The sequence below is a fragment of the Myotis lucifugus genome, unplaced genomic scaffold (assembly GCF_000147115.1).
Source record: "Myotis lucifugus unplaced genomic scaffold, Myoluc2.0 scaffold_501, whole genome shotgun sequence".
In the NCBI taxonomy this organism is placed as follows: Eukaryota; Metazoa; Chordata; class Mammalia; order Chiroptera; family Vespertilionidae; genus Myotis; species Myotis lucifugus.
In genome coordinates, this window is record NW_005871549.1 from 1 (window position 1) to 7,690 (window position 7,690).

Consider the following 7,690-nt stretch of genomic DNA (forward strand, 5'->3'; position numbering starts at 1 on the left):
AAGAAAAACCAATAGTAACGTTAGGTCATTGCAGATGATTCAATAGCTAACTAATAGGAATTCCAGAAAGAGAAAAACAACGGGGGAAGGAACTGTCCAAGTAGTAATAAAACCAACTTTTCCACAGACAAGAATATCCAGAATGGAAAGATCACCATATGCCCAGAACAATGAATGAAAGAACATCTCCAGTAGGGCGAAGTCGCCATCTTAAATTTCAGAATACGCATGATAAGGAGATTATGAAAGACTCGGGAGAGAAGACGCAGATTATGTGAATGGCCAAGAACGCAATGAGCTTCTTTCTCAAAAGCAACAAGAGAAGCTAGAGGGCAGTGGGACAATACCTTCAAAGTGCTGGGAAAAAATGACTTTCAACCCCAAAATCTACATATAATCTATTAGTCAAGTGTGAGAGTGAAATAAAGCTATTCCCAAAGTTGTAAGGAAGTCCCTCATGGTAGCTGATACAAGTCCCAGAGAGCGACCCAGGAAAGGAGGTCTGAAGGCTCCAAGAAATTAAGAAATAGAAAGGCTAATTACCTGACAGATTTGAATACAAGGAAAACCTTGGAGGTTTATGTGGATTTTGGAGGGTGTAAGGAGATTTAGATGTTCAACAAGAACAAAACAAATTAAAAAATAGGCAATTACTAACATCGGGAAAAATAAAAAGTTGCGAGAGAAAGTACACTGATTGGCTCAGTGTTGTATAAGACTTATGTGGACATAATAATCAAAACACTGAATGTGTATTTAACCAAAAATTGTGATGCAAGAATAGTAAGGGGAGGGAGGGGATGATAATGGGGTGTGTGAGAGCTAAAAATCCTTAGTGATCGTAATAGATCATCTCTAAAATAGACAAACCAAAATATTACAGAATAGATTTATTATTTTAAAATATGTAGGTAAATCTATAAGCAACAACTAAAAGAATGGTTACCCCTGAAAGGAATAGGAAAGGGTTGGGGAGAGCAAGGACTGCATTTTTTTGTTGTTGTTATCGGTGGTTTTGCACTAATTGGCTTCTTACAAAAATAATTTTTAAAATCAAAGGCGTAGGCCAAATAGGGGAGGCATTGCCTAATTTCGGCTGTAACACTGAAATTAAAAGGAAAGTAGCCCGGGAGGTGGGCCAAGTTTTGTTCATCGATCTCTCTCTCTCTCTATTCCTCTCCCTTCCTCTCTTTCTAAAAATCAATAAAAACATATTTTAAAAAAAAAAAAGGGCAAGTAGCCCAGCCTGGCTCAGTGATTGAGCGTAGACCTATGAACCTGGAGGTCACGGTTGGGTTCCTGGTCAGGGCACATGCCTGGTTGCGGACTCCCTGTGTGGGGCCAATCAGTGATTCTCTCTCATCATTGATGTTTCTCTCTCTCTCCCTCTCCTTTCCTTTCTGAAATCAATAAAACTATTTTTCTTAAAAAGGAAAGTAACAACAATAAAGAATTAAAATAAATAAATAGATAAAGGAAAGTAAATCATGATAAATAAAATAGCTTGCTTGGTATTACAGTATTTTACCTGTCAAAAGTGCTTGTGACAACTGGTGTAGCAATGAGCATACCTAGTGCCCAGATTCTGGTTTCTAAGAGCCTTTTCTGACTGAAAGGAACTAGAGGAAAGCCTGCCTCCAGGGCTGATTCCAGGTGAGCCTGGAGCACCTTGTGCCAGAAAGCAAGAACATGCTCAAGACTAATGGGGACACATCACAAGGACGCTTCGCCAGTGTAAAGGGTTTCCCCAGGCCATAATTAGGACAATTTGATCATTAAAAACACTCATGACTATGACCTACTGCAAAACATTGAATAGATAAAATCCAAGAGTTCTTAGTGATTATAAAAAAAAAAGGAAAAAAGCCCGGCCAGTGTGGTTCAGTGGTTGAGCATTGACCCATGAACCAAGAAGTTACCAGTTCGATTCCCAGTCGGAGCACACGCCTGAATTGCAGGCTTGGTCCCCAGTAGGGGACATGTAGGAGGCAGCCAATCAATGTTTCTCTCTCCCCCTCCCTTCCTCTTTCTTCTTAAATAAATAAATTAATTAATTAAATTAGTTGCCATTGGGGGTGACTATTGTGTCAACTTATTCTGAAAACAGATAACGCCCTAGCCGGTTAGGCTCAGTGGATAGAGTGTTGACCTGTGGACTGACTAGTCCCAGGTTCGATTCCAGTCAAGGGCACATGCCCAGGTTGCGGGCTTGATCCCCTGTGTGGGGTGTGCAGAGGCAGCCAACCAATGATTCTCTCATCATTAGTGTTTCTATCTTTCTCTCCCTCTTCCTTCCTCTCTGAAATCAATAAAAAATATGTTTTAAAAAAAGAAAACCTAACAAACATAAATAGCATCTTGATATCCCAAAATGGGAGATCTGATTTAATAAATGATGATAAATCTGTAAAATAGGATACTATGCACATATTCAAATATTTTATTTTTAAAAAAAACTGATAAGAAGTTCAGCATTTAGGGGGAACTGGAGCTCACCCCCAGTTACTGAAGGGAAGTTCTTCTTTACAAAAGAATGTAGAAGGAATGATAGGATTTTAAAATTTGCTATTTTGTAACCCCCAGTGTATCAGGCAAGGACCACTGGTGGATGCTGAAACCATGAATGAAAGGTTGAAAGGTTGTAGGGAGACAGGATATGTGCCAAAGCATCATCAGAGATTACTTGCAAATTATAAAGAGGAAAAATATATATACCTTTTCTGTGGAGGGATCTTAACCAAGAGATCGAATTTAGCATCGCTGAAAGTGACACCACCAGGCATTCGTGTTCCTGATGGGGTGCAATGAGACACGCCTGGCTTCACCCACACAATGTTCTGGCCATTATGTCCAACCTGATGAGATCATGTCTTCTGACCTAACTTTCAGGATGCAGGAAAAACAGGGAAGCAAGGCATGAACTAATGATGCCATGAGGAGCCATCAGACAAATCCAGGATGGATAACATTCTATACGCTATCTGGTCCAGTCTTCTTAAAAAGTCCACATCCTGGATGGGGAGATTGTTCTAGAATTTAAAAGATTAAAAAACGTAATAGTCAAATGCAGTATGTGAAACTTAATTGGATGTTGGTTCAAGAAAATAGCTATAAAGACATGTTGAGGAACAGTTGTGGGAATTTGAATATGGACTTGATATTAGGACATAATTGTTCATTTTTTTGGATGTGATAACGGTATTATGAGTAGGTAGGAGAATGTCCTTGTTCTTAGGCGATGCAGGTTGAAGTATTTAGGGGTGAAATGCCATGACCATTGCAACTTACTCTGAAATGGTTCAGCAAAAAATAGAGGATAATAGATAGATAGATAGATAGATAGATAGATAGATAGATAGATAGATGATAGATAGATAGATAGATAGATAGATACATAAAGCAAATATGGCTTGTTTCATTAAGGTAGTGGCTATGCTGATGTTCATTGTACTGTTACCCAATGTTATTATAGTTTGAAATTTTTCAAAATAAAAAGTTTAAACATTAATTGTCAAAGAGAACCAGAAAATCACCATTTGCAACCATTCTAGTAATAATGAATTCAGCAAGAGTCAATAGATTCTTTTTAAAAAATATTTTTATTGATTTCAGGGAAGAGAGAGAGAGAGAGAAACATCAATGATGAAAGACAATCACTGATCGGCTGCCTCCTGCACGCCCCACACTGGAGATTGAACCCACAACCCAGGCATGTGCCCCGACTGGGAATCAAACCCTGACCTCCTGGGTCATAGGTCGATGCTCAACCACTGAGCCATGCCAACTAGGAAGATTCTAAAACCATTTGAAAATTTGAAGACAAGCAGGATATGTGGGATAGTCTCAGTAATTTTACCCCCAGGTTACTAATTAGTTCCAAAAGGGGGAAACGGTAATTTTACAGTAGAGAATGGCAGGTGACCCCACTTAACTGGGAGATGCAGGCTGACATCATCAGTCATGGGACCAACAGACGCCCTGTGCCTCCTGACGTGCTCCCGAGGGGTATTCCTGCCAAACGTTCGAGCCTGTGATATTACTGTTAAAGTTCCTGAATTTGATAATGATACAGTACTGTGATATATAACCTATATAATAAAAGCCTAATATGCTGAGTGTCCGACCATCCATTCAACCAGTCACTATGACGTGCACTGACCACCAGGGGGAAGACGCTCGGACTGGTAGTTTAGCTTGCTGCTGGGATCCAGCCGATCAGGACTGGGTGAGACAGCCAGACACATCCTGGAGCCCTCCCATCGTCCCTCCCCAGCCCCGATTGTGCACCGGTGTGAGGGACCTTTAGTATTTATTGTACCAACTGTGTAGAGAGAGGGAGTGATAAAGCAAGCGTGACAAAATGTTATCAGTTGGTGCATCTGGCCACATAGGAGTCCTTCTACTACTGGTGCAATGATAAATTATTCAGAGTAAAAATATAATTAGTAAAATCTAAATTAGACCTAGACCAGTTGGGGAGGCAGCTCCTAATTTTGATGGGAACTAAATATAGAAATTAAGAGAAAATTAAATCTTGGCAAAAGTGACTTGCATTTAAATACCTTGAGTGCCTTGGTATTCCCTCCAGTTCCGGGAATGCTTGTTCACTTTATGGAGCTGGGAGGCCAGGAGGCACCCCGAGCGACCTGCTGCAAAGGGGGCCCCTCCCAGATGCTCTGGTTCTCTATCCAGGACCTTTCCTTTCCAGTTGAGAATCCTTATCCTTATGCTGAAAGCCAGTCCATCCCCCCCACCCCCGCTCCCCCTGCAAAGAGAGCTGTGGGGGAGCCCCTCGGTCCCTCAGCATCTGCCCCGCACGGCACCCACGTGCTTTATGCCTCCTGGGACTGTTTTCCAATTGTTCTCTCTGCCCGCTTCCTTCTGGGTTAGACTACTCCCTCCCCGGCTGGCTTTCATTTTCCTTGTCCGTCTTTACACGGGAGTTTTAGCCCAGCGCTGGATAAGGCGTATGACCTCAGCAAATCTTCCTGAGCCATCATCTTCAGAAAGCATTTAATAAGTGCTCAGAAGAGAGGAGATGGGTGAGGGTAGATACTTTTGGGCCCTCTAACAATCTTTGGGCTTAATGTGTAAGGGATGTGAACCAACAAGCAAACACACCAAGAGAACTTACAAAACACATTCTAAACAAAGAGAACGTTTGACCATCAGCACCGGAAAGCTGGAACCCAGAAGCACTCAGCTGGGAGCCTCCCTCTGGCCTTACTGATTCTCTTCCTGAAGAATACTACATCTTCAAGATTGTGTTTTCCGGTCTTCCCAACTCCCCGGAAAACTTCTGGGAGAAGGGACAGCCTCTGTGGTTTTGTCCCCGGGTGACCTTCTCCAGTTTCCGCATGCCCAGCTCTGCCCACTGGCAGCAGGCATCCAGGTCCCCGCAGAGCTGCCTACACCAAATGCCTCCGCCTCAGTCCTGTCACAGAGAATAGCCCAGGGAGGAGGATGGAGCAGAGCTTCAGGGTCTGATAAACCCGGGACAGTCATTTACAGGCCGGGCAAGTATGTGACCTCAGGCAAGTCACATGGCCTCCAAGCCTCCGTTTCTTCTTCTGAAAAAAATACAGATAATAAAACTGACTTCTTCCCCCAAATAACTGGGTGGATTGAGATGACACAGACCTCCCTGCTTTGGCCAATGTTTTGAAACATGAGTGCCCAGCAGGGGCCATCTGTCCAGCCATGTTCCCTATATGCAGGGCTACCCCTGGGGGCAGGTGAAGGTCATCCATTCTGAATGCCTCCACTCTGTCCTCCCAATCTCCCTAAACAGACTCAGGCACAATCTGGTTAACATGAACAGCAGGCATCAGAGATGGACTTGAAGGACTTAACACTGATTCCCTAGGAGGCTGTAAGAAGCAGGAGGCACCCATTAGAGAGCCAGGCTGCCTGGTTCAAATCCCAGCTCCACCGTTCACTAGCCCTGGGAGCTTGGGCAGGGTGACCTAATCTCTGTACCTCCATTTCCTCATCTATAAACCAGGGATGATAACAATGACACCTACGTCACGGCGCTGCTCTGAGAAGTAGATGAGTTAACGCATAAACAGAGCACGTGGGTATTACTGCATCTCATTGAAGCCGATACATCCATACACTGCGAAATTAAAACTGCTGCCAGTTAAACCAGGGCACCTCATCAATGGAACTGGAACTGAAAACACATATTGGTTTCAGAAATGTGAAACAAACAGGTATGTGTTAACATGGGGGAAGTACAGTATCACTATTTGGAGGCCTGCAGCGAAAATACATTAGCGTTAGGGTTAGGGCTCAAACCCCAAGTCCACCACCTGGGCGACCTTATGCAAGAGGCTTCCCCTCTCTGTGCCTCCGTTTTCCATTGGGCACATGCCGATCGCATCATTCGTACTCACCTCGCAAGACTGGAGGGGGAATATGTGCTCCAGTACTTACTAGTAGACGGCACCTGGTACAGAGCAGGCGCTGTCGTGGCTATTATGTAAAAGTTATTCTTTCCAGGTTGGAGCATGGCCATGGAAAAGCGAAGGGGACATGCCCAGCTCGCTTTGTAGACAGAGGGTCCCAGCCTCCCCTGCCCTTGTAGCTGCGCGAAGGTCAGGAGGTACAGGGACCCCCGCGCCCCGCCAGGCCCCGCCCACCCCTCCGGGCCCCGCCCCCTTCACGCTCCCGCCCGGGTACTCTCGCGCACTTTCCGGCCGCGACTCGGGCCGGCGGTTGGTTGGGCGATACCATCTGTCCCCTCTACGTGGGGAGAGTTAAAAACCCCACGCATCCATATTTTCCCATTTTTTAGATTTTCTGACCCAGGTGCTTGTCCATTTTTAGCCTCCTCATCTTTTATATCTGCTAAGGTTCCCAGGAGGGAACTCTCGCTCTCCGGGGAGCGGGTCGTGGCGTCTCCAAACGGCGCGCTCCCCCTCCAACCGGGGAGCCTTGGGCGCCGGCGACGGCGTCGGGCGGAGGAGGCGGCTCCAGCGCATTAGTGGGAGCAAAGCAGTCGCTGGGGTGCTCCTGGATCCCCGGCGGTTGACTCTCCCTGTCGGGCCTCCTGTCAGCGGCCTAGCGGGTGAGTCGCTGCCGCTTCTCACTAAGGACGGCCCGGGCGCCTCGGCTCCGGCCCGGCTGGCCGGGGACGGACTCAGCGGCTGCGGCCCCCGCCCGGCCTGGCGCGGCTGTCAGCGGGGCCGGAGCGGGGATGCGCAGCCCGAGCCGAGGTTTGGCCCGGTTTGGGCACCCGGGCAGTGCCTGGTGCCCCCGGGACTGTGCCCTCCGGGGGCACTGCCCGTTTAGGCCTGGCGCCCTGCGGCCCCGCGGGCGCGCTGAGCAGCTCCGACCTCAGCTGTCACGAACGGGCTTTCTGGAAGGCGGCGGCCGGGTCGCCAGGACCTGTCGCCGCTGCCCTTGGGTTCAAGTTGGGAGAACCCCGAAGTCCCAAAATGAGGAACAGGGGGGGACCTTTCTTCCCTGTTTGTTCCCTTCACCTGGCTCCCTGCGCCCGTTCGGGCTTGAGACCCAGGCCGTTCAGCGCGTTCCCTAGGGGAACCGCCTTCGCCCCCCTTCTCCCACACACGCCGCCCACCCAGCCTAGGTTTCCCCTGGCCCCCCACATCATCGACTGCTCCCCCAGTACACACATCACGGTTGTATTGAGATGGGGACTCGTTTGCTGTCTCCCTCTTGCTGG

General features: G+C 47.0%; 1 protein-coding gene and 1 long non-coding RNA gene across 15 annotated transcripts in view; one reads left to right on the forward strand and one right to left on the reverse strand.

The window, feature by feature from the left end:
- Positions 1-5,134: 5,134 nt before the first annotated feature.
- LOC106694536 lies at positions 5,135-6,633 on the reverse strand. The gene is made up of 3 exons (XR_001345583.1): positions 6,399-6,633; positions 6,027-6,175; positions 5,135-5,570 (listed from the first exon to the last, which is right to left on the reverse strand). It is a non-coding gene; the product is annotated as an uncharacterized LOC106694536 (long non-coding RNA).
- Positions 6,634-6,997: 364 nt separating this feature from the next.
- The window catches only part of TARDBP (TAR DNA binding protein), a 13,384-nt gene continuing 12,691 nt past the window's right edge, over positions 6,998-7,690 (forward strand). For all 14 annotated transcript variants that reach the window (XR_002826479.1, XR_002826480.1, XR_002826482.1 and 11 more), the window contains exon 1: positions 6,998-7,072. The gene's annotated coding sequence lies outside the window, so the exon portion shown is untranslated. The remainder of the gene's footprint in view (positions 7,073-7,690) is intronic.